The sequence below is a fragment of the Taudactylus pleione genome, unplaced genomic scaffold (genome assembly GCF_031769625.1).
Source record: "Taudactylus pleione unplaced genomic scaffold, aTauple2 ptg000407l, whole genome shotgun sequence".
Classification (NCBI taxonomy): domain Eukaryota; kingdom Metazoa; phylum Chordata; class Amphibia; order Anura; family Myobatrachidae; genus Taudactylus; species Taudactylus pleione.
In genome coordinates, this window is record NW_028284809.1 from 3,577,899 (window position 1) to 3,605,249 (window position 27,351).

The window sequence follows — 27,351 nt, forward strand, 5'->3', positions numbered from 1 at the left end:
TCGCATGTAGAGTCATTCCTATGGGACGGGTTTCTGGTAGGCGGCTGGAAAGAGCCATGGAGGGGGTTAAGAAGTCCCATCACCTCGTTCGCATATCCCAAGATCTGAGGGAGGACCTTCGCATTTGGTTGCTGTTCCTGTGTAATTTCAATGGCTTTCGGATATGGCCCAGGCCCCTGTAGCTTATTCCGAGCTTCAACTATTTACGGACGCGTCCGGTTCCGTCGGGTTTGGCGCCTTTTTCGAAGGGGACTGGTGCGTGGAGCCTTGGCCGGAAGCTTGGGGGGGTTTTAGGCCTTACTAGGAACATTCTGCTTCTGGCTGTTCCCTATTGTGGTGTCTGTTGAGCTGTGGGCCCACAGGCTTTGTAATAGGCAGATCCTTTTCTGGTGCGAATTCGGGCGTGGTTCAGGCGGTGAATAATCAGAGGGCGGAATCGTTGTTGGCTTTGAAGTTGTTGAGGCACTTGACACTTCTTTGCCTGCGAAGGAACATTGAGTTTAGGGCGCAGCATGTTCCGGGTGTTTCTAATGAGATAGCAGATTCCTTATCTCGTTTACAGTGGGACAGGTTTCGTTCGCTCGCTCCTTACGCTTCTCTTCATGGTTTAACCTGCCCCTCCCATGTCGGGCAGATTGTTGTGCCGGCATCAGAGTCTTCGCACTGAGGTCTCTGGCCCCTGGCACATTAAAGACCTACAAAGCGGCTTGGGACGCTTGGCAGGGTTTCTTGGCTTCCAAGCGTGGGGGGGTAAGACGGTTTGATGACTGTATGGCAGTTTATTTGGAACTGGCAGGAAGGGGGTCGTTCTAAGGCGGCTATGTCTGCAGCGCTATCTGGTATCGCTTACTTTTCTAAGTTGCATGGTATGGCAGATCCCACAAATTCGTTCCTTCTAATCAAGGCGATGAAGGGGTGGGCGAAGGAACACCCTAGCACAGGCGATGCACGTAGACCAGTTGACCCGGCCCTACTTAAAGATTTGATTGTGGCAGTATCGGGGGTTGCGTTAGGCGAATATGAATCGCCCCATTTTTAGTTTAGAATTTTCATTAGCATATTTTGGGGCGTTTAGAATCGGTGAGCTCGTGGCATCTAATAAAACTTCCACATCGACGGGTCTAATGTTTAAACACGTGGTAATTAAGCCGACATTGATATTGCGTAAAATACATAGGTCCAAGACAGATCAACTTGGTGGGGGGCGTTGGATTTCTATCACAGAACATTCAGATGTAGTAATTTGTCCAGTTGCTCTGGCGGGGCGATTTAATACTCTTCGCCCGCCAGGGGGTGCGCAGTGACTTATCCATGTTAATCTTACACCTTTGTCCAGGTTTCAGTTTACAAGGCTGTTTCAGAATTGTCTTATTCGCTTTAGGCTTGCCCACAGAACATTTTGGGACGCATTCATGTAGGATAGGGGCAGCAACTTGCGCAGCGGTTGATGGTGCTTCGGTCGACACCTTACAAAAGTTGGGTCGGTGGAAGTCATCAGCTTATAAAACTTATTTATGGGGGGATAAGTTGCTTAAGTAGCTGCGCTTCTTGCGAGTTTGTTGGGAAACCCAGGGGCCTTATGCCTACTGCCGCTAGGGATTCTGAAAGGATTTTCAGCTTTTTGCCCTCAAAGAGGTTTTGCTGTTTTTCATCTTCAGATGGGTCACCCAACTATTTGTTTCCCTTCCCGCGGGTTAGTTTGTTATTATGTAAGAATGAATTTCTGGCTGGGTAACTTTTCTTGCAGGGTTGCCCAGGAATGCTAACTGTCGGGTGTGGTCATTCAAATTTTGGGCACCCCTTAGCATTGCAGGCCCCGCATTTGTTGGGTGCAAGTGACGTCCATTGGCTGGGTTTCGTGGTATGCGCCGTAAGCGCCTGCTGGATGCCTTATGGATGGCAGAAGATGACTGGGTGGTCATTCACTTGGGGGGGAGCGATTTGGGCACGTGCAAGGGCATTGAGCTGATACACTCTATTAGGAATGACTTGCAAGTGCTTGTTAACCGTTGGCCCAACGTCAGCGTCACATGGTCGGACATTGTCCCATGTCGATTTTGGCGTGGACCCCAGACTGGCAAGGCATTGGATGGAGTTCGCGGAAAGGTCAATATGGCAATTGGCCGTTTTGTCCTTAGCATGGGGGGGCCGCGTCATACGTTGCGTTACGAGGAGAGCTTCTTTAGGCCTGACGGGGTACACCTCACGGGAGTGGGGCTAGAGCTCTTTATCAGCGACCTCTGCAGTTTCCTGTAGGTCTCAAAGGGTCACAGTTTGGTGGCGGGCCTGGTTCTATGAACCGGGCTTTGGCGGGAAGCAGTGCTCCTGGGCGGCCTATTATTTAGCGCAGGAGTGCCTGGGGAGCATTCTTTCCTTTGAGAGCGGCAAGTTGGTCACCGCCCAAAGGGGGGACCTGGTCCCTGTCCAAGGGAAGGGCCGAGGCTGTGCCAATTAAGGTGGGATGGTACTTCCTCAGGTCGGGCTGCGCAGGGCGGGGATCCGCCCCTGTTATTTATTATTGATTTCCATAGGGCTGTGGCCTCGGAGCACTGCTTTCTTCCTGCCACCTATTTCTAATTTCAATTCGATCAATAAATTCTGGCTGTGACCTCTTTAATTGCATTACATTTGTCAGTGTGTTCATTTCTAGGCTTAGGTTAAGATAAGTTAACAAAAAGAATGGTAAAACAAATGGGTGACTTATAGCTGATTGAACAGAAAACCAATCACATGATAAAAGACTCAAATAGTCTTATAATTGTTTATAACATAGTAAGGAGGCGCAAGAGAGTTGTGGATAATCAATACATATATATATAATATAATATAAAAAGGTAAACAATATCTGATGAGAATGGAGAGCGGTACTAAGCAGACTCCAGGTTGATCCTCCAGGCAGGGGCATTTTAAGAGAGGAGGGGGCCCATGTGCAGCCTCCCTTTGGGCCCCCTCCTCTGAGAGCACTGAGCGCAATCTATTGCACATGCGTGCGTATCCAGGAAAATGGCACCTGCATCTAATTCCTGGAGACCTATTTTCTGCGCGTACATGGGTCACAGGGAAAATGGCCGACGCCATTTTCCCTGTGATTTTTGCTGCTCTGCGGTGCTGATCCGGCGCTGCGGAGCAGCACTCTGAAGACGGCAGAAATGTAAGTATAAACTATATATGGGTGCGAGGTAGGCAGTGTGGGCTCCCCAGGACCCAGGGGACCGTGTGCACCGCACACCCTGCACCCATTATAAATCCACCCGCCTCCAGTAAGGCTTCCTTCTTATTTCAAGATGGCCATCGGCCTAAGTTCTGCGCATGTGAGGCATCATCTTGTTACTGTCTCAGTGAGACCCAGTAATACTTTTACCACTACCTGAATCTGCATACACTCACTGGCTGGTGAGCTGTCCGTCACCCCGCCCCACTCGGCTCTATGTACCAGTGTAACAGTGAGTACGGCTGTACCCCTTACCCTATTATAAAACCACTACACTTGTTAAGTTATGAGGCATCTGCTGGTATGTACAGAATCTCTGCTATATCATCAAACCTGTACACAGATATCTGCAACATTATCAGCACAGTATAAAGAAATCACAGGCAAACAGGGTTTATTTAGTTTTTTTTTTTAAAGGAAAGATGATTTATAAAGATATACATTACAAGCTACAGTGAGCATGTGCAGCGATGGCGCTACTGCTTCAGTGCCCCGGACGCCATAGCCTGATTGACAGGTTGCAGGCATACTGGGGCGGAGAGGGGACGTGTTTTAGAAAATGGAGGGCATGTAAGCCCAGTAAACACTCCTTCGGACGCAAATTTACTGGCGCTCAGCGGCAGAGTTTTGGCGACCATTTTGAGTAAAGTTAGGGTTACTCAGATGGCCGATGCCTACCTGATGGTCACGACCGTGTTCCCATGCTGTGTCATTTGGGCTCATGCAGGCACAGGTGGGTGTCTCAAATCAAAAGACGCCACCGGCTACATGTACATGATTTCTCAGCTCCGCTGCTACTGAAGGAGAGATAGGGGTAGGGAGAGGGGGAGGGTTAGGGAGAGGGGGATTGTTAGGGGTAGTGAGAGGGGGAGGGAGAGCGGGAGGGTTAGGGAGAGGGGGATTGTTAGGGGTAGAGAGAGGGGGAGGGTTACGGTACTGACCGACAGGGTGAAGAGTCCAAGAAAAAACAGGAGAGGGGGAGTTTAACAACAATCACATACTGTATGTCTAAGCACGCTTCCCAAAACTAAAACCTTGCTGGAACTGGATTGGGTTAGCGCTTGGGACTGTCACATTTTGCAAATTTGAACTCTGCTTTGTTGACTGCTCTTTTCTGTTCCTCTCTATCTCTTTCTGTCTCCTCATCTCTGACTGAATCTGACGTACAGACTGCTTTATAACCTCCAGCTGCACGTCCAGGTTCTGCTGCTTCTATATCCCCCGATCGGCCTCCTGCAGGCAGACGTGCAGGAACCTCAGGACTGTGGTGTCTGCATCCAGATTCCGGGCAGGATTTGAGGTTGTGTAATTGTCTAGAGCGATGATGTGCTGGGCACCAATGTCTTCAATTCCTTTGCATATTGTGGTAATATCTTGGTCTTTATAATGAGTGAGGACCACAATGGGAAATATTCCTGTCAGAAGATAGAGGACGGGAGGTTTCATTCTTTTCATGCAAAGATTAAAAATAGTAGTAGTAGCATAGAGTCCTGCCTTTATAAGTGCTAAATGAATACATAAATACAACTGTACTGGAGTGAATCGGGTTCCTTGGAATCCCCATAGACTTCAATGGGCAAGATGGCGGCCTCCACTGCAACGAGGGCACCGCCACCTGCACTGCTGACACTGCCAGCACTCCCACACGGAGGACACTGCCACCACCCCCCCCGGGCAGCCGACACCACCGGCACCCCCGCGCGGAGGATAACATCGGCACCCTCTGTCTCAGTAAGTGCACACTGTGGGCCTGATTTATTACAGATCGCCATTGCGATCGCAGCTGCAGAGGTCTGCTGCGAAAATATGCTAATGAATGCAATCGCAAAGCCGTCGCACAGCCAGCAAAGAGATGCCCACTACCGCTATCTTACATCCGTAATACCTTGTAGTCCTGCGTATACATCGGTAGCATTTCTTCCCGGGTCTCGAGTAGGGTTTTATGCGTGTAAGACCCAGGTAAGACTCATTCGACCCGGGTCCCGTTCACAGCATTTCCTGGCGCTCGGGGATGATGTAATCTCCACATGCCGGAGGAGGTGAGCCTCGGCAATACCCCGGGTCTGGCCTGCGGTAAAAATGGGGTTCGAGCTGCTGTGACATGGCTTGAAACCTCTGTTTAGTGTCCCGGGCTGGACCCAGGATTTTGGTGGAAAAGCGGTATTGGTTCACTTTCTGTGTACTAGGTATTTAGGATTGGTGTTTTGGTGCAGCTCAGTAGCAAGGTCCATGGCGCACTAAACAGGATATTTGGTGAGATATGAGGATAGGTGTATATGGGCAGTATGTACATAAATGTACTGAAATAACTCTCATACCTGTTATCTCAAATGCATCTCTTAGAAAGGGCATGATATCACTGAATACGGTCTCTGAATGTGGGTGTTCAACACTGAAACAGACAAAGAACAATATTGTGGGAAAATAAAAGTTTAGTATAGAAAAAGTGAAGTAGAAAGTTGGAGTCATTCGAAAACTGAAATAACTCCAATGTTTTATTCCAATGTTTCTTTTTTACACTGTCATAAATGTACATCACTGTATCGTGTCCAGTGGCGTAACTAGGGCAGGGCCGCCGGGGCTCGTGCCCTGGGCGCAGTGGGACCGGCGGAGCGCCACCGGGCCACAGTACAGGCCCACCTTAGTCAGCCAGTGTAGTGCAGACCGCAGTGAGTGCGGTCCACACTACACTGTTACACACACATACATCGCTGCCGGGTAGTACGAGTGTACTACCCAGCACCGTCGGCTGTGTGTTTCAGCAGCCAGTGAAAGTCAGACTCTCATTGGCTATTGCGCCCACTGCCAGAGCCGAGCTAGAGCTCACTCATGAGCTCTGCCTTCCGGCTCCTGTAGTGGGTGATGAGAGAGATGTCATGACGTCTCTCCCATAGTATCGAGCTGCAGGACCCAGCAGGAAGATGGAGGAGCAGACAGTGGCGGGGAGTCGGGCACTACTACACGGGGCACTGCTACTGGGAACATTGCATAAGGGGCACTACTATAATGGGCATTGCAAGAGGGGCACTACTACTCAGGGCATTAAGGTGCATATTGAATGCTACGGAATGTTCCCAGAGTGATGAGAAAGGGGTGTGCACCCTTGGTGGCACGCCCCATTTTTGCAGTGACCACGCCCCTTGTGACACGTGATTACGCCCACTTTTCGGCGAGCGCGCACATAGATGGGCGGGGGGCTCAATTTGACATCTTGTCCTGGGATCCAAATACCCTAGTTACGCCACTGATTGTGTCCTGTACAGATCAGATAGGGATATACTCCCAATAATGAATAACAAAAGTCAGTAAGCTGCATAGGAACATACAATAAACTAGTAGTGCTCAACCTTTCTCAGATATCAGTGTGCTATAGTTCTGGGGCCCCAAGTGTCAGTGTGTCATTGTACTGGGGCCCCAAGTGTCAGTGTGTCATTGTACTGGGGCCCCAAGTGTCAGTGTGTCATTGTACTGGGGCCCCAAGTGTCAGTGTGTCTGTGTTGGGATCCCAAGTGTCAGTGTGTCAGTGTCCTGGGATCCCAAGTGTCAGTGTGTCATTGTCCTGGGATCCCAAGTGTCAGTGTGTCATTGTCCTGGGACCCCAAGTGTCAGTGTGTCATTGTTCTGGGATCCCAAGTGCCAGTGTGTCATTGTTCTCTGGACCCCAAGTGTCAGTGTGTCATTGTTCTGGGATGACAAGTGCCAGTGTGTCATTGTTCTCTGGACCCCAAGTGTCAGTGTGTCATTGTTCTGGGATGACAAGTGTCAGTGTGTCATTGTTCTGGGATGACAAGTGTCTGTGTGTCATTGTTCTGGGACCCCAAGTGTCAGTGTGCCATTGTGCTGGGATCCCAAGTGTCAGTGTGTCATTGTTCTGGGACCCAAAGTGTCAGTGTGTCAGTGTCCTGGGATCCCAAGTGTCAGTGTGTCATTGTCCTGGGATCCCAAGTGTCAGTGTGTCATTGTCCTGGGATCCCAAGTGTCAGTGTGTCATTGTTCTGGGATCCCAAGTGCCAGTGTGTCATTGTTCTCTGGACCCCAAGTGTCAGTGTGTCATTGTTCTGGGATGACAAGTGTCAGTGTGTCATTGTTCTGGGATGACAAGTGTCAGTGTGTCATTGTTCTGGGACCCAAAGTGTCAGTGTGTCAGTGTCCTGGGATCCCAAGTGTCAGTGTGTCATTGTCCTGGGATCCCAAGTGTCAGTGTGTCATTGTCCTGGGATCCCAAGTGTCAGTGTGTCATTGTTCTGGGACCCCAAGTGTCAGTGTGTCATTGTTCTGGGATCCCAAGTGCCAGTGTGTCATTGTTCTCTGGACCCCAAGTGTCAGTGTGTCATTGTTCTGGGATGACAAGTGTCAGTGTGTCATTGTTCTGGGATGACAAGTGTCTGTGTGTCATTGTTCTGGGACCCCAAGTGTCAGTGTGTCATTGTTCTGGGATCCCAAGTGCCAGTGTGTCATTGTTCTCTGGACCCCAAGTGTCAGTGTGTCATTGTTCTGGGATGACAAGTGCCAGTGTGTCATTGTTCTCTGGACCCCAAGTGTCAGTGTGTCATTGTTCTGGGATGACAAGTGTCTGTGTGTCATTGTGCTGGGATCCCAAGTGTCAGTGTGTCATTGTCCTGGGACCCCAAGTGTCAGTGTGTCATTGTCCTGGGACCCCAAGTGTCAGTGTGTCATTGTCCTGGGACCCCAAGTGTCAGTGTGTCATTGTTCTCTGGACCCCAAGTGTCAGTGTGTCATTTTTCTGGGATGACAAGTGTCAGTGTGTCATTGTTCTGGGATGACAAGTGTCTGTGTGTCATTGTTCTGGGACCCCAAGTGTCAGTGTGTCATTGTTCTGGGATCCCAAGTGCCAGTGTGTCATTGTTCTGGGATCCCAAGTGTCTGTGTGTCATTGTTCTCTGGACCCCAAGTGTCAGTGTGTCATTGTTCTGGGCTGACAAGTGCCAGTGTGTCATTGTTCTCTGGACCCCAAGTGTCAGTGTGTCATTGTTCTGGGATGACAAGTGTCTGTGTGTCATTGTGCTGGGATCCCAAGTGTCAGTGTGTCATTGTCCTGGGACCCCAAGTGTCAGTGTGTCATTGTCCTGGGACCCCAAGTGTCAGTGTGTCATTGTCCTGGGACCCCAAGTGTCAGTGTGTCATTGTTCTCTGGACCCCAAGTGTCAGTGTGTCATTGTTCTGGGATGACAAGTGTCTGTGTGTCATTGTTCTGGGACCCCAAGTGTCAGTGTGTCATTGTTCTGGGATCCCAAGTGCCAGTGTGTCATTGTTCTCTGGACCCCAAGTGTCAGTGTGTCATTGTTCTGGGATGACAAGTGCCAGTGTGTCATTGTTCTCTGGACCCCAAGTGTCAGTGTGTCATTGTTCTGGGATGACAAGTGTCTGTGTGTCATTGTGCTGGGATCCCAAGTGTCAGTGTGTCATTGTCCTGGGACCCCAAGTGTCAGTGTGTCATTGTCCTGGGACCCCAAGTGTCAGTGTGTCATTGTTCTGGGACCCAAAGTGTCAGTGTGTCATTGTGCTGGGACCCCAAGTGTCAGTGTGTCATTGTCCTGGGACCCCAAGTGTCAGTGTGTCAGTGTTCTGGGATCCCAAGTGTCAGTGTGTCATTGTTCTGGGACCCCAAGTGTCAGTGTGTCATTGTTCTGGGACCCAAAGTGTCAGTGTGTCATTGTTCTGGGACCCAAAGTGTCAGTGTGTCAGTGTTCTGGGATCCCAAGTGTCAGTGTGTCATTGTTCTGGGATGACAAGTGTCAGTGTGTCATTGTTCTGGTATCCCAAGTGTCAGTGTGCCATTGTTCTGATATCCCAAGTGTCAGTGTGTCAGTGTCCTGGGATCCCAAGTGTCAGTGTGTCATTGTGCTGGGACCCCAAGTGTCAGTGTGTCAGTGTCCTGGGATCCCAAGTGTCAGTGTGTCAGTGTCCTGGGATCCCAAGTGTCAGTGTGTCATTATTCTGTCATGACAAGTGTCTGTGTGTCATTGTCCTGGGATCCCAAGTGTCAGTGTGTCATTGTTCTGTCATGACAAGTGTCAGTGTGTCATTGTTCTGTCATGACAAGTGTCAGTGTGTCATTGTCCTGCAATCCCAAGTGTCAGTGTGTCATTGTTCTGTCATGACAAGTGTCAGTGTGTCATTGTCCTGGGATCCCAAGTGTCAGTGTGTCATTGTTCTGGGATGACAAGTGTCAGTGTGCCATTGTTCTGATATCCCAAGTGTCAGTGTGTCAGTGTCCTGGGATCCCAAGTGTCAGTGTGTCATTGTTCTGGTATGACAAGTGTCAGTGTGTCAGTGTCCTGGGATCCCAAGTGTCAGTGTGTCATTGTGCTGGGACCCCAAGTGTCAGTGTGTCAGTGTCCTGGGATCCCAAGTGTCAGTGGGTCATTGTTCTGTCATGACAAGTGTCAGTGTGTCATTGTCCTGGGATCCCAAGTGTCTGTGTGTCATTGTCCTGGGATCCCAAGTGTCAGTGTGTCATTGTTCTGTCATGACAAGTGTCAGTGTGTCATTGTCCTGAAATCCCAAGTGTCAGTGTGTCATTGTTCTGTCATGACAAGTGTCAGTGTGTCATTGTCCTGGGATCCCAAGTGTCAGTGTGTCATTGTTCTGGTATGACAAGTGTCAGTGTGCCATTGTTCTGGCATGACAAGTGTCAGTGTGTCATTGTTCTGGGACCCAAAGTGTCAGTGTGTCATTGTGCTTGGACCCCAAGTGTCAGTGTGTCATTGTCCTGGGATCCCAAGTGTCAGTGTGTCATTGTTCTGTCATGACAAGTGTGAGTGTGTCATTGTCCTGGGATCCCAAATGTCAGTGTGTCATTGTTCTGGGACCCAAAGTGTCAGTGTGTCATTGTGCTGGGACCCCAAGTGTCAGTGTGTCATTGTGCTGGGACCCCAAGTGTCAGTGTGTCATTGTGCTGGGATCCCAAGTGTCAGTGTGCCATTGTTCTGTCATGTCAAGTGTCAGTGTGTCATTGTCCTGGGATCCCAAGTCAGGGCCGCAACTGGGGGGGGCTGGAGGTGCACGTGCACCGGGTGCTAGCTGCACCTGGCGCCAGTGTCCTCCAGCCCGGCGCTGCAGGGAGACTCCAAACAGGACGCCCGCTGAGATGTTATTACCAGCGGGCGCCCGGCTCCTTCCCTGCAGCGCCGCGCTACCCGGAGGCTGGAGTTCTCTCCTGAACTCCATCATCCGGCTCTCCCCACAGGCACTATGGGAGAGACGTAATGACGTCTCTCCCATAGTTCCGAGGAGCAGCCGGGCGGACCCGACGGTGGCAGTCACAGGAGCGGGGTTTAATGTAAGTATTTTTGTGTGTGTGTGTAAGTGGCACTACGGGGGCATTAACAGGGGGCACTACAGGGGGACTACAGTGGCATTACCTACAGGGGCATTAGCAGGGGGCTCTACAGGGGCATCACCAGGGGGCACTACAGGTGGCATTACCAGGGGGCTCTACAGGGGGACTACAGTGGCATTACCTACAGGGGCATTACCAGGGGGCACTACAGGTGGCATTATCAGGGGGCTCTACAGGGGCATTACTATATGGTCACTACAGGAGCATTACCATATTTACACTACAGGGGCATTACTATGGGGACATTACCATATGGCCACTAGTACAGGGGCATTACTATAGGTGCACTGCTGAAGGGGGCATTACTATTGGGGCACTGCTGCAGGGGGCATTACTATGGGGGAATTACTGAGGGGTGGGCGCAAAATTACTGTCTTGCCCCAGGTGACAAAAAACGTAGTTTCGGCCCTGCCCAAGTGTCAGTGTGTCATTGTGCTGGGACCCCAAGTGTCAGTGTGTCAGTGTCCTGGGATCCCAAGTGTCAGTGTGTCATTGTTCTGGGATCCCAAGTGTCAGTGTGTCATTGTTCTGGGATCCCAAGTGTCAGTGTGTCATTGTTCTGGGATCCCAAGTGTCAGTGTGTCACTGTTCTGGGATCCCAAGTGTCAGTGTGTCATTGTTCTGGGATCCCAAGTGTCAGTGTGTCATTGTTCTGGGATCCCAAGTGTCAGTGTGTCATTGTTCTGGGATGACAAGTGTCAGTGTGTCATTGTTCTGGGATGACAAGTGTCAGTGTGTCATTGTTCTGGGACCCAAAGTGTCAGTGTGTCATTGTGCTGGGACCCCAAGTGTCAGTGTGTCAGTGTCCTGGGATCCCAAGTGTCAGTATGTCAGTGTCCTGGGATCCCAAGTGTCAGTGTGTCAGTGTCCTGGGATGACAAGTGTCAGTGTGTCATTGTTCTGGGATGACAAGTGTCAGTGTGTCATTGTTCTGGTATGACAAGTGTCAGTGTGTCATTGTTCTGGGATCCCAAGTGTCAGTGTGTCATTGTTCTGGGATGACAAGTGTCAGTGTGTCATTGTTCTGGGACGACAAGTGTCAGTGTGTCATTGTTCTGGGACCCAAAGTGTCAGTGTGTCATTGTTCTGGGACCCAAAGTGTCAGTGTGTCATTGTGCTGGGACCCCAAGTGTCAGTGTGTCAGTGTCCTGGGATCCCAAGTGTCAGTATGTCAGTGTCCTGGGATCCCAAGTGTCAGTGTGTCAGTGTCCTGGGATGACAAGTGTCAGTGTGTCATTGTTCTGGGATGACAAGTGTCAGTGTGTCATTGTTCTGGGATGACAAGTGTCAGTGTGTCATTGTTCTGGGATCCCAAGTGTCAGTGTGTCATTGTTCTGGGATCCCAAGTGTCAGTGTGTCATTGTTCTGGGATCCCAAGTGTCAGTGTGTCATTGTTCTGGGATGACAAGTGTCAGTGTGTCATTGTTCTGGGATGACAAGTGTCAGTGTGTCATTGTTCTGGGACCCAAAGTGTCAGTGTGTCATTGTGCTGGGACCCCAAGTGTCAGTGTGTCATTGTGCTGGGACCCCAAGTGTCAGTATGTCAGTGTCCTGGGATCCCAAGTGTCAGTGTGTCAGTGTCCTGGGATGACAAGTGTCAGTGTGTCATTGTTCTGGGATGACAAGTGTCAGTGTGTCATTGTTCTGGTATGACAAGTGTCAGTGTGTCATTGTTCTGGGATCCCAAGTGTCAGTATTTTATTTGTAACTTTAATTAACATTGATTTACAAGACACTGATACATAGAGTAAAGAAGACTTCAAACAGTTAAACTGAAGTATAATAGGTTCTAAATTTGAACTATAATAGTTGATCCTAAACCAATATAGCAATTCCTGAGGAGGTAACTCATATAACCATGGGCTAATTGTCAGAGTGAGCTGACACTGTAAGAAATGGTGAAAGGAGGTAACACTATAAGTGAAAATAGAGGAGTCTAGAATGGCGCAAAGTTTACAAAATAAAATACCTGCTCGCACTCGTATGATACCAGGCAGAAGGAATCTCAACCTTCAAGTGGACATTACATATATACACAAATATAATGAAAGGCTGAGACTCCCTCTGCTTGGTACTTACACCCTACCCACCTGCCCTTAGGTGATTTTCATCAGCACAAGTTCCTGCATTGCTGTCTACATATTAGAATGGGCCCTATTATGCTAAGTCATTGATAAATAGATATAATGTGTTAGTATTAGGGATGTCAGGGACCCATCTGATGGGGGTCACCTTGACGTAGCAGATGGGCTCACATTTGTGGGCAAACACGTGCTAAGGACCTCATTGATACGTCATGTTAATTGTAGAGTTTATCATCATTGTTTTGCCTATTAGTATTCTTAGGGCTCAGACTGTGCACCAGCTTTTTCCTGCATTGGAAAATAAATGTAAGGTAAAGTATAGAGCACTTCAAAGTCGCTGCTACTGCTGTTCCCATTACGCCAAAGGAGGGCAGGATCTGCTGTCAGAACAGCGCTGTGGATGTCTGCGCTGTGGCAATGGCAGTACAGGGCCACACACACACCACACGGGCCGCCTCTGATGAGAGCACTGCAGAGGGAAAGGTTACCTGGTGTGACCGGACCTAGGAGAAGCAGTGTGAGGAGGTGTGGGGGGTCCTCGTATGCCCAAGATGGCTACAGTTCCCGGATTCCCACTCTTACTAGGTACAGATCATGAAAAGGGATCCGCAGCCCAATCCCTCTGCAGTCCATTCGGTATTTCTGTATGTATGCGCCAACCCGGTGCACGCTAACACTGTCGGGTCAGACCTGGCAATGTAAAGTTGCACTGCTATAGACGTAGGGCTCGCGAGTACAGACGATTTTTGGGTCATTTGCCCCCGCCCCGGAACTATGTTGAATTGCTGCGGTATTTTAGCCTCTAGCACTGCAGCGAGTCAGTAACTAAGGTAGCACTCCGGCTCTACTTTCCTGTGCAGACTATGAAGAGACATTAAACCCTATTTAATACCTAGTTGTTGTTTATGCAGCATGATGTACATGAGGAAGTTACTATCGTGCTTTTTTCCCTATTAGAATGTGTTGCTACAATGTGAAATTGCAAACCTAGAACCCAGGGACCGTGTACCAAATTAGCATAGAGGGAAAAGGCTGCCATTTATAGTGATCCACTTGGTGCCCGGGTTTTTCTGCGCTCATTGGTTGGTGCTTTAGACTGGCAGCTGTTTATAGAACGGCCTCTTACTTGCGACCAGCATATACCTGTGCCCGTTTTTCTGGGACTGTCCCGCTGTCCCACCCGCGGGCCGCAGTGGAGGGGGGGAGTTGGGGAGAGCACATGCCGGAGAGGAACAGATGCTGGGCACACCCCCAAAGTGACGAAAACGGGGGAAGCTGTGAGGCTCCGCCCTGTTTTCAGTTGACTCCGCCGCTTTTACCAGAAGCCACACCCCGTTTCAAGCACCTCGCCCAGTCCCTCCTTCCTTCTTTGAAATGTTGGGAGGTATGTATTACCTGACATTAGGGGAGGAGCAGGGTTTGGCCCCACCCCTGCTACACAATGCTGAGATATACGGTATTGTGAAGCAAGGGACAGTGGGCCTGATTCAGAGCTGAACGCTCTGACCAGAGCGCTCGCTCTGAATCAGGGCCATCCCAGCTAAATTTGGAGCGGCCTCTTGGCCGCTCGCATAGCTGTGGGTCACCACCCACAGCTTATGTGAGCGGCCAAAAAGATGGTTGCGATGGTCTTTGACCATCGCGACCAACAGGCTTGCGACGAGACCCTGCGGTAGGGTCTTGCTTCCGCAAGCCCAGGAGTGATTTTGGCTCTATCAGAGCCAAAATCACTCCCACTGATATCATTACTGATGTCAGTGGGGCCGGACTCAGACGGTAGGCGTTCCCATGGGAACGCCTCTGTTTGGCAGTCACGCCCCCAGCACGCCCACAATCAACATCGACAGCACGCCCCCTTTGGTGCGAGACCCGGAGCGACGGAGAGCCCGACGCTATCCGGGTCTCACGCATGCGCACAACGGAGCTCCCTCCGTCGTGCGCATGCGCAGTGGGGCAACATCGACCCGTTTGCGAGCGTCCTTTGCTCGCGAACGGGTCTGAATGACCCCCAGTGTCATGATGACTTGACAGTACACGGATATTGAGAGTAATGGCCAAAGTGACTAAACAGAGAATGGACAGGTCAGATCTAGGAGAGCGATAGACAGGTTTTATACTTGTGTCTGTATTTCATTATATTTTACATGGCAAATACAACTTTCACATTTATTACCCACACTGTCCAGACACTGGGCCTGACTCAGATTTGGGAATAGAGTAAGAATGAGCCAGTAACTGTGCATCGTGATATACAGCATTTCCTTTTGTCTTGTTAATCTATTTAATGAAAATCAAATCAATAAAAAACAATTTGCACTGAAACCATGCAGCTCTGCAGGTGGGGCAGATGTAGATGTGGGAGGGCTGTGTACAAACTGACATCTAATATGCAGTGTAATAATAAAGCTGTCCAGCATTTGTGGGCTACATGCAAAAGCGGAATGGGAACAGCCGCCGGTTCAAATCCCGACAGCAGATGCCCGACAGGATGAAGATCCCGACTGGGGCAGGTAAGTACCCTAACCCTCCTCTGTCCCCCCCTAACCCTCACTTAGTGGTGCCTAACCCTAAAACTCCAGGGGGTGGTGCCTAACCATAAGTCCTCCCCCATGGGTGCTTAAACCTAACCCTCCCTCTTCACACCTTAAACCTAACCCAGGGGGTGCCTAACCCTAACTCTCCCTTCCCCTAGCCTAACAGTAACCCTTGCCCGGGGGGGGTTCCTAAGCTTAAATCCCCCCGGCGTTGCCTCTATATGCCCTCTATAGTTTTGTGTATATGATTCCTCATCCCATTATTATATATCGTACAAGTAGGGTAATATGAATTTCGCTTGTACTACTAAAGGACAGATTCAAGTAGTGGCAAATCCGGACGATTTTCGACAAAAAAGAAAACAGCAAAAATGGGTAGGTGTGAAAAAAAAAACAGTCGAAAACAACTGAAAAAGTTTGCACCATCTTAGACCAGGTGAATAAAAAAAAAAAAAGTAAAATCCCTATTTTTGCCTAAAAATGTGGGGATTTCTTTCAAAACTCTTTGTACCCCCCACCCCCCCCCAAAAAAAAGATAAATTAGCCCAAAAGTTTTTCTGAATTCTCTGAAAAACGACCAATCAAATTGTGGGTGAAAAATATACTTGCACCCATTGTAATGTACCCCCAATTTACTGGAACAGTACTTTCCTGGAAAAAAAAATCTTTCTATCATTTTTTCGACAAATTACCGCCAACCAAAGCAATTTAAGTATCCTAAATACTTTTATTACGGCCAATAATACACTTCTAAATTAATTTCCAATGTATGTCAGCCATTTATTGGGGTACAGTCGCAATTTCTTGCATAAAATCAGCCAATTATGCCTCTAATTGAATCCGGCCCTAAAAGTATTACGACGCATCTCTAAGTTTTCGCTGCACCATTGTGGTTATGTACACTTGTTACTCTGAGGTAAACCTGCTGCATTTCCTAGTGTCGTTTAGCTGGATGCCCCTTGTGATGCATCTGACTAAGCATATGCACATGGGCCTGATGTAGCACAGTACTGTGACACTCTTACACAGTAAAGAAAGTAGAGTCTGCACATGTGCAGTAGCTCATCAGAGGTCGCATCTCCCTGCAGACTCTGGGTCCTAGTGCCCAGCATGTATGCACAGTGCTGCTGCTCCCCCCAACACACGGTACTGGCCACACCCACACACCCCTGGTCACATCTACAGGACACTGGCCACACCCACATAGTACTGGTCACACCCACATGGCACAGAACACACCCACACGGCACTGGACACAAACATACATCACTGGTCACACCCACATGGCACTGGCCACACCCACCGGGCACTGGCCACAGACCCTCCACTTCTCAGAGCAGGCCTTTGATCATTTTCAGCCCATGTGACCCGTAATCTGACCCTAGCAGCATGTGATTGTATTGTATAGCAATGTATAGTGTCACTTACTTAACTGAGCTGCTACCTCCAAGTTCTCATCTATATCCATCTTGTTTAGTCCACGGTTATCAATGATGTGCACTGTGTCTGCCAGCTTGTACTCCTTCCTCGCCATGGTAAAGGGCTTTCCAGATCCTCCTGACCCGGCCTCGTTGGTAAAAGGACAGTCCTGGACCACGCACAGACACGAGTTAATGAGTGACGATTTTCCATGACCGTGCAGGCCAAAGAGCTGAAGGCACACTCTACTAAAGCTGTGTGACTGGAGGTCCCGAGTGGACCCTGGCCTGTACTGGGACAAAACGTGCCGCACTGGATCGCCAACATCTCCATCAACAGCTGGGGTCTGCATGGTTCAGCGACGGAGATGATCAAAGCCTAGAAATATGCAGCAATACAATATTCTTACTGATAAGAGTGTAACAATACAATTTCACAGCGCTATATATATATATATATATACACACACATAACAATATTCAGTTAATGCATGTGTGCGAAGATCGGCGGGAAGCATCGCCTCCTGAGTGCAATGCGTCCCGCCAAAAATCTTAATAGCTGGCAGGCGCAGCCGCACACCCAGTACGCACCTCTTTTCTTTTCTGCTTTTCTTCCCGGGTGTGACCCAGCTCCCCTCTCTCTGCGTTTGACACTGACATCATACGCTAGTGCGTGTGATCTCATAACATCTCGCGCACAAACAGGGCACCCGGCAGGCTAATCAACACAGCAGAACACGGACCCGGCAGGCTAACAGCTGCCACTGGAGTCCGACTCCAGCCAGCGTGGTGCCCTTTGTCGACTTCGGCACCAGAGCTCGCACTTCGGTGGAACCACCCTTCCTATGCCCCTGGGTAGCTATTCTCCTGCCGGGGGTCATGCTGGAAGTTATAGTCCAACAGCTTCCTAAATCTGATTGAGATTATAAAATATTTTTATGATGCTCTCGGCTCTCCCCTGTTTTCCACTCACTCTACACGCCCTCGGGCACCCCTCACCCTTCCCTGTGATATCACCAGCTAAAGGCGCAATTAGCGAGTCCACCTCACTACACAACACAGCTACTTACTAACCCGGCACAGAGAAGGAGATAGATAAATGTCACCAGACCTGACAAAAACCATCCAAACCGAAAGTAAATAAGCAAAATGTTTTCTCCTCTTGCTGGGGGCGGACTCAGCAGCTGTATCAGAGCATTAACTGTTTGTGACTCTCACTGCAGGGAATCTATTCCTATAGAACAGTGGTTCTCATAAGACATACATTGGTTTATTGCTTCTAACCCTTAACAACCTTGTATAGCTTACTTAACTTAAACTAATAAATAATGACACAGACAACAAGAGCTTGGCTAAAAAAGGTCACAGCTTTTATTTATAATTAATTAACCTAACCAGGGTGGCAAAGAGACGCTGCAGACTCAGTTCTAGCTTTTTCTTTGCTCAAATACTCGGGGGAACGACTGAGACGTCCCCCCTCTAGACGCACTAACACTGCGAGGGTCCCACTTCCCTCCTGGGCCAATCCGAGACGCTTCCGTACAAAAAGCACCCGGGTCCCCCCGTGCGGAGCAGGACAAATTCGCTAGGTTCATCGAGGGCAAGTGCCCCCACAACGTATCTTACACCACATAAAGCCACTGAGCTGCAGCGTACTCCCGCCAAAGCCAGACTCCAAAGGAAACTGGCCCGCCACCCAACACGACCTAGCCCAGAACAAGAACTCCTTAATAAGCAAACTGAATCCAAGTCATCAAGATGCCCTCAATCAGGATTGAAAAATACAGAGTTAAGTCGCCAACTAAAAGCTATGGCCCTCATTCAGAGCCGTACGCTCTGAGCAGAGCACACGCTCTGAATGAGGGCCGCCCTCCATGAAAATGGAGCGTCCTCCTGGACGCTCGTATAGCTGTGGGTCACCACCCACAGCCTATACGAGCGTGCATTTTGATGGCCGCGATGGTCGTGACCATCGCGATCATCGAAACTGCGAGCCGGAGCCTGCGGTTGAGGTTTTCAACCGCAAGCTCCGGAGTGATTTTGGCTCTATCAGAGCCAAAATCACTCCCACTGACATCACTAGTGATGTCAGTGGGCCGGCTTCTGACGGGAGGCATTCCTGTGGGAACGCCCCCGTCAGGGAGGCACGCCCCCGGCATGCCCACCAAAGGGGGCGTGCTGTCAATCAACATCGACAGCACGCCCCCTTTGATCAGACACAACGAGCGAAGGACTTTCCTTCGCTCGTCGCGTCTGGCGCATGCGCACGACGGAGCTCCCTCCGTCGTGCGCATGCTCAGTGCATAACATCGACCCACTTGCGAGCGGACAGCCGCTCGCGAGTGGGTCTGAATCAGGCCCAATGACTCACAACCAAGCCACCCAGTGACACCGCATGACAGGCTTCTGACACATTCACCTTCTTCCTCGTCCTGTCTAACGCACCATGCTTACACACCACTCTCAAAGTCAAACTATGCACCATACAGATCACACATCCTCCAATTTGGCCTTAAGCCCAACAAAAACTTCTCACCACGAACGATCACCTTGCACCTTTCCGCTGTCGCACATCGTTGCTCCTGATAGGCAACGCCTCCTAGTCAGGCACATCCTATCTAGTCACCGAGGACACAAGAAACTCAAGCACGAAACTCAACACCAAACCGCGCACATCATTCACAGCCCAAACTGTCAACTGCTGCAATCCCAGTGAGCAACAAAGTTCCGTACCATGAGCATCACACCAAACCCAAACCATCCCAACACAACTTTAAGAAAACACATAGCAACTAAATAGCAGGGATGCATAAGAAGGGAAACAAGTAATCCGAGTGAAGGGGAAAAACTAGAAAACCTACCCGTGAACCCAATTGGGCCGGATCAAGGCTCCCGGGAGGAAAAATAAAAAAATCCCTTCACCACCCCCCAATTGTTGAATGCTAGTCGTTCAACGATTGGTTGGTAAACAACGTTTCAGGTTGGCGCCAGGTGCGCAACTAGCTCTAGTCGCAACTGGTACATGTCTCATAGGCAGCCGTTTGCACACCATAAACTCTGCAGGAAATGCCCCCGCAATCGCTGCGCCAATTTGAAGAAAATAAGTACTAGAAGCTGAAGCATAGAAACTGCCCCAATCAAAACTTTGACCAAAAACAGCAGAGAACTAAAATGTGGTACGCAGGATAAGATTGGGCCTGTAAACCACCCTCGTGTTCTAAGTGAACTGTAGTATGCAGGGTAAGATTGGAATGTAAACCATCCTTGTGTTCAACTAGCAGGGCGCCACATCTATAATGCACCGCAAGGCGTACCGGGCAAATGAACCTCTGGATGTTGAGAGAAGAAAAGTATCCACCCCCACCTTTATGGTCTCAACTGTCCAACAAATACTTGTAAAGCACCACTGATCTCCTGAAAACAATATCTTGAAACAAAATCCCTGACGAAACTAAACCTCCAAAACTGCAGCTGAAAAATTCAAATGTAAAAGCGAGGCCTAACACCCGTCAGAATCCAACTGACCCGTAACCACAAGCAACGAATCAAAACTGCACATCAAAAGGCCGCCGGGAGACGACGCGAACGGGGAACCCATTCACCCAACATATAATAAATGACTGGGTATGTATATGAATACCTTTAAGCTTACAATAGATGAGATCCCCCGCTGGGGCCGCCACCGCAGAGGCTTTGGACCCGCTCTGCTACGAATGGTTCCAAACAAAGAAGTAAAGCAAAATATTGAAAAACTCACCCTCCGTAGATGGCTTAGCCCATAAGCTCGCCAAAATTGCTAGGCAGACGGTTACATCCGTGGTATCATTGGGACGAGAGACCGAAGCGCAATTTTTTTGTAGAAATATAATATTCTGAACCTAAACACACAAAACTAAATGACAAAGCAAACGCAAAAGAAATGAGTTTCGGTTGTAGATGGCATGAGCTACACCCAATTCTGTAGATTACAAAAGAATTAATCCTCAGTTGCACTGACCATGAAAATTGGGAACGGCTCCAACAGAAACAATTACTCGTAAGACCTGCATCGTAATAAACCACGCAGAAAAATTTCCCTCCAACTGAAAGCCCAAAAAACCTGGCCAGCCAGCCGCATTGGTAAAAAACTGCAGCAACAATTGCCACTGAAGTACAAAATTAGTTCAACGTTAAATTGAACCAGAAACCTGATCCCACAAGGAAGTGCTCGCTCAAACTATGTAAACCTATAAACAAGCCGCATTTAAGCAAACAACTTACAAACCCAGTCATTTTTTTTTTATTTTTTTTATAAAGTGTTTCCACTGAGACTCAAAACCTTAAATGTCTAGTGTGATATGTGGTCCATTCCCCACTACGCTACAAAACCTACCAAACAACCATAACCTGCTATCGTGACTATCTCAAATCTCCAACAGACAAACCGGACACAAAACCTACAATCATATGAAGTGCAACTGGAACCCCCAAAACACGGAAAAAGGTGACTGTGCCAAAAGAGGAGGTCCAAACAGACGTCACTCCTTCCTGCACCCATGAAGAGAAATCTGTCCAGACGATGTGCTACACCGACCTGGTCAGTGCCGGCCTGAACACACGAAAGTAAGAAAAATTGGATTTCTCGATCTAGGTGCCGGAAACCACACCGCCCGAAGGCAAACATATATTTGCTAATTCACCTGAACACCACTGAAACCCCATGCATTGCCCGGCCTACGAGTGCAAGACCACAAACCAAAAACTGACCCAGAATAAACGTAACCAGAAAGTCAACATAACAAGACTGCGAACTAAAACCAAAAACTCATAAAATGTGGAAACTGCTATGAGGGACCTACGGGGATGGTAGAATAACGGAACTACACCATGTATAGGATACTACCATGTATAGGATGCATGCTGCACTAACCGAAACTAACCCACAACCTGCCTGGGGACCACCCCACCAGAATGATAGAGATACTGCAAGGGGAGGGAACAAGGACAAAACACCTCCATCCGCCCCAGCAACACCCCTGCCCCAACCTTGGCCGGCAAACCACAGTAATAAATCCTGACAGAATGCAAACTCCGGAGTGTCCTGTCAAGGAAAGGCTATACCAATGTCTAACGCAAATGAATGAAGAAACCCTACAACCACAACCATAAACTACCTACCAAGTTAGCTATAACCACAGAGAAAAGCAGCCAAACAAAATGGCGACTGAGCCTAACTAGCTCCCTTGGAGCGAACCCCTGAGTCGGGAGGTAAACCCCCCTATACACGTAGGCTATACCTGGACAGGAGTTACCCCAGCAGGTGCGGCATGAGGGCAAACGACAGCCCAACCTACAAAGCATCGGGGATCATAACTGGCGAAACATATGCCTTATAAACCAGGATTACCCACGCTACGAAAAGGTAATGCGAGGCAGCCCCGTGACCAAGGAAGGTCGACGCTGCTGCGTAACCTATAAACAAATTGAAACACCTTTTGCACCCAAAAGGCATAACCACCCTACCGTCATGGTTCCGCCTGCATCGGGCATCAAAAACACCCCATACCAAATTTCTGGACTAGACAAACATGTAACCACAACACAGATGTATAATAAATCCACCTAAGAACTCTGTCCGCCAAATAGACCATGGCAAAGGGGAGCATGACCCAATTTATTATATTCACAAAAATTGCGACAATCGCCTATGTCACCTGATTCCACCCTATGACATCCCAAATTTGAACAAGAAAAATCAGCAAATTTACTTCTGCGGATCCTTATTCGCTGAAGCACAAAGCGCACAGCAAAAGCTGAACTCACACAATGTACAGTACCCTTGTTTCCTAACCCCCATAACTGCGTCATAAGCCTCCCTGTAATTATCGCCTAGACCCCGTCTAACCGCTGCGCAACCCTCCTGTCAATCTTACGTGGGCGCGCCAGGCAAACGGTAGATGAAAAACAAATAATGGAGTCATAACAAAATTTGTGACACAATCATACTCGCCAGCACCAGGTGGACCCAGAACCTCCTCTACAATGCTTCTGCGAGGCGCCATCTTCGATGTTTTAACGCGGCGGAGCCGCCATGTCGACCGCCATAACCGTCTCAAAACGCACAGGATCACTAGCCACCGCAACGGAACAGTAGCCGCACGAACTACAGCATCATCTTGAGGAGCCAACAGAGCCAGGCCGACCTGTAACTAAAGGAGAAAGGTGAGAGGAGAAGGGGGGTGCAAGCATGGGAGGGGAGGGGGGGGGAGGTGTGAAGACAGGGAGGGTACATGGGACCAACAAGGGTGGAAGGATAATGAATAAAGAGGAAGATGGGGTACAGGAAGCAGAGACATAGAAGAGAGGTGGGGAGCCATACGAGGAAAATATTATAAGGAAGCATGGATGAAGGTGCGCAGAAAGATAGCCAAAGGAGGGGCAGGGATACGGCAGGGGACAGGCTGAGGGCAGCTGTGGACTAAAGCTACAAGCCCAGCTGGGAAAAAAAAAAAAACAACTTAAAGATGAATGTTCGGCTGAGATCCCACTACAAAGGTGGGACTCAAAATGGCCACCATGGGAAATGGCCGCCGCGCAGGCAGGGGAAATGTCTAGCTGCTGTACTGAAAAAAGGGAGGACCCAGCACGGGGGGGGGGGGGATTTGCACGGAGCCGCACTAGCGGTGGGGTAGGCCGGAAAACCGGTGGGAGGCGCGGGAGCGGTGACCCCCACCGGTGAAGTGGAGGCTGGAGGGCAGACAGGAACGCCAACGGGAGGCGCGGAGACGGGAACTCCCGCTGGCGCAGAGAGGCACCTGCGCCGCCAGGGACTGGGCACCGGCGGGAGGCAAGGGGGCGCTCACCCCCACCGCTGGGGAAGGTGAAGTGGGGACTGGAGGGCAGTAACCGGCGCACCAGCGGGAGGCGCGGAAGCGGGAGCTCCCGCTGGTGCAGAGTGCGCTTGTGCTGCCGGGGACTGCAAACAGGCGGGAGGCGCGGGAGCGCACACCCCCACCGGAGAGGTAAAGGAAAGGGGGTTAGAGGGAAGAACAAAGGAGCGCCAGTGGGAGGCGCGAAAGCGGGAGCTCCCGCTGGCACAGGGGAGTGCTAGTACTGCTACGTGATGAGCTGGGGACCTACAGCCACGGGGGAGACACGAGCAAGTGGAGGTGGAGGAGCGGGGTGCCTCGTGCCGGAGCTGAGTGGTGCTATATGATAAATAAGCCCAACTACAGAGGAAGAGGGGGGGCAGAATGGAATGAACGGGCTATATATGGAAAGGAGGCAGGGAGGGGGGGGGGCAGGACAGCATGGAAAGGGGATAAATGTAAAAGAGAGGCACCAGTGGGAATATATACCAGGGGGGAATGCAAGGATTAAACTGGAATGAAAAGGTAGTAGTAATATACAGAAAAGGGAAATACTCAGCCTGATACTGTTTCAAAAATCCAGGAACCAAGAGGCTGTCTATGGCCCTCATTCAGAGCCACTCGCTAGCGGCAGTACGCTCGTTCCGAGCGATGTTCGCACATCTGCGCATGCGTACGGATCGTTATACGCATGCGCGAACCAGTCAGTGCGGCCGAAATTCATGTGCTCGCAATATAGCGAGTGCCTGCTATTTTGAGTGACAGAATGAGGCGTATGTGGGTGGTAACAGGGGAAGGTGCTTGAAAACGGGGAGTGGAGATCAGAACGCAGGCGTGCTTAAAGGTCAAAACGGGCGTTTTATGGGTGTGCATAATTAATACAGCAGCGTCATTGACCACGTCACTGGGTTATTTTATAGCCAGAACTGCTCGCAAGATTGTGGTAGCAAAAACCAACCACAAGAATAGCGAGCAGTTCATACGCTGGTCGATGTACTCGATTAATCTAATAAATAGCGGACATGACGTATGGTGCGAGCGGCCAGGGGGCGTTTTTAACAAATAAACGAGCGTATGTTTTGCTCGCTCGTTCAGACTTAGAGGTGTGAACAGACTGCAATTTGCGAACGGATCATTTGAATAGCCACCCCTTGTTTTTGAACGAACGACCGCAAATAGCGAACGGCTCTGAATCAGGCCCTATGTTCACACAAGCCAATATATACTGATCATCTGACCACTACTTCCAGCAATATCATTGGCTCACCCAACCAGCTGACCAGACAGTCTTATAATCTGCCCAGCAACAAGGCTCTCATCAACAGCCATACAGCAAAACACATAGTATTCTTAGTTATTCTCACGCTTATCCAGCCTTCGCATACTAAACTCTGTCCTCAGGACCCCACACAGTTCATATTTTGCAGGTCATCCAGCAGGTGCACAGGTGTACACTGACACATTTTAAAAGATCCACAGGTGGAGCTAATTATTTCCTTAGCAATTCTGCGAGGAGACCTGGAAAACATGCACTGTTTGGGGTCTTGAGGACCGAGTTTGAGAACCTGTGCTATAGAGGTCTCTGATTCTCTTATTATAAGGCTAATTCCTATAGAGGTACTAGAAGGATTGCAATGCAGAACTCACTATTGAGGGTATTGGTGAAAATCGGACAGGACCAAACGCTGGACCGGACAAGACCGGACCATCTCCCTGCTTCAACCTGTGCTGCTGAGGAGCTGTGTGTAAGCTGCGCAACCCCGTCCAGGGGTTTTGTCAGCAGAGACACTGTGCAGGGAGATACTACAGCCTCCTACCTACCCTGCTGCTGCTGCTTCTTCCGCGGGACAGAGGGAGGGAGGGGAGCACGGTGACTAATCTATTAAACACTCGCTGCATACGGGAAAGGGAAGGGAGTGAATACAGTAATAGCTATAATTAATAAATTAGTACAGTATATTATCTATAATTAATAATGAATTACCCCTTGCCCACTCTTAATGTTGGGAAGGTAGGGGGTGTAACCCTAAGCTAGGTGATTGAGGAGTCCCTATCAATTTATTGATTTTTTATATATATATTTAAAAAACCCACCTTCATTTCTTGTACAGAATGTTCTACAATTTAACTTTTGACTATTATAATCCTCAATTCTGCCAGCCGGAACAGGGCACAGACCACCTTAGATACTCGTTTCCTGTGTCCCAGCCGTTCCAGGTGCTGGAATGGTGCACAGACTACCTTTAGATAGCCATGCTGGTTCCCGGAACGGGGCGCAGACCACCGAAGATAGCCGTTTCCCATGGTTGGAACAGGGTGCTGGCCGCCTTAGTCGTCCGGCTGCAGGAACAGGGAGATGACTACCTAAGATAGCCATTCCGGATGCCAGTAAGGGCAGCTGGCCATCTTAGATAGACATTCCGGGTTCCGGAACGAGGTGCTGGCTGCCTTAGATAGCCAGTCTGTGTGCCGGAAAGGGGTGCAGGCCACCTTAGGTAGCCGTTGCAGGTGCCGGAACGGCTCGCAGACCACCATAGCCATTCTGGGTGCCGGAATAGGGGTCTGACCACCTTCGATAGCCATCCTGGGTGCCGGAAAGGGAGATGAGCACCTAAAATAGACGTTTCGGGTGCTGGAAAGGGAGATGGCCACTTAAAATAGCCATTTGCTGGCATGGGTGCCAGAATGTGGTGCTGGGCAATTTTGATAGCAATTCCGGGTGCCTCAATGGGGAACAGGCCATCTTAGATAGCCCAGCATTACTTCATATGAATCATACTCTCCTCCTTAGCCCTTGCCACTGAAGAACACAAGGGGTGCACAATGGTGAAGTAAGTAGAGACATAAGATAATCAAACAACTCACATCGGCAAATTAAAAATAGCATATGGAGACCGGCTCAAGCATCGTGCACACTGCAATCCATGGGTACAACGGTACTGCAGCAAGTCACCAAAAAAGTTCCGCCTATGTCACTTACAATCCTCCCATATGCGTTTCGTCACTGGCCGTGTCCATAACGGACCTCACTAATGTTTATATAAGAGCCCCAATTACACTTAATTGTCTCATTGGTATTTAGGTTTACAAAGCATACGGCATATTACCACATTACAATAAAGATATGTATGCATAAAATCACAGGAAAGAAAGTTTTATTGGGTACACCCTATATTTCAAACAGCAAATAACAGTATACTTTTAGCCAAGTACGGTAGCCATTTTCTTGGTTATCTAACTGGCGACATACAGTATTCAAGTTATGTATTATCCCATTGGTCACTTCTATTTAGATACTTTTATTCGCCATTTCTATGGTTATCCACACAGGGACTTGTAACAGAATCATGTTTTAATAATACTATAAAATATTATTCCCATAATAAAACAACCCTTCCTGTCCACAGTGCAATATCACATATTGTAAATACCATTAATAAAAGACACATCCAAATGTCACAGTATAAAGACAAAGACAGTATAACAGTAATGAATAATGAAATCACAAACAACAGAGGGATCCCACATTGCTCTACACTAGTATAAATGGAGACATCTGTATACTCACAGACCTATAATTCATCCTCTAAAGAAATGATGTTTCTTTAAATTCAAGTAACAATTCTAACGGAATTTAAAAAACAGGTTAGTTAGTTAATAGTTAAACTATGGAACTCATTCAGACCCGCTCGCTGGCAAAAAGGGGCCGGAAATTTAAATGAAGTGCTCGCACTGCGTTGCGTAAGGACGCCCACTATGTTTTAGCGAACTACGGCAAAGTGCACTCGCAAGTGTCTAAAGACGCCCCCTTGCCACTCGCAACACACGTCATCTCCGGGAAATGAAGGATTAATCGGGACCATCGTGAGCCATCGGAGCTGCTCGCAGCCCTT

At 49.1% G+C, this 27,351-nt stretch overlaps 1 pseudogene across 1 annotated transcript; it reads right to left on the reverse strand.

The window, feature by feature from the left end:
- Positions 1–3,623: 3,623 nt before the first annotated feature.
- On the reverse strand, positions 3,624–18,558 carry LOC148506380 (uncharacterized; annotated as a pseudogene). The gene is made up of 3 exons (XR_015869795.1): positions 16,621–18,558; positions 5,530–5,583; positions 3,624–4,626 (listed from the first exon to the last, which is right to left on the reverse strand). The product of XR_015869795.1 is annotated as an uncharacterized LOC148506380 (transcript).
- Positions 18,559–27,351: the final 8,793 nt, after the last annotated feature.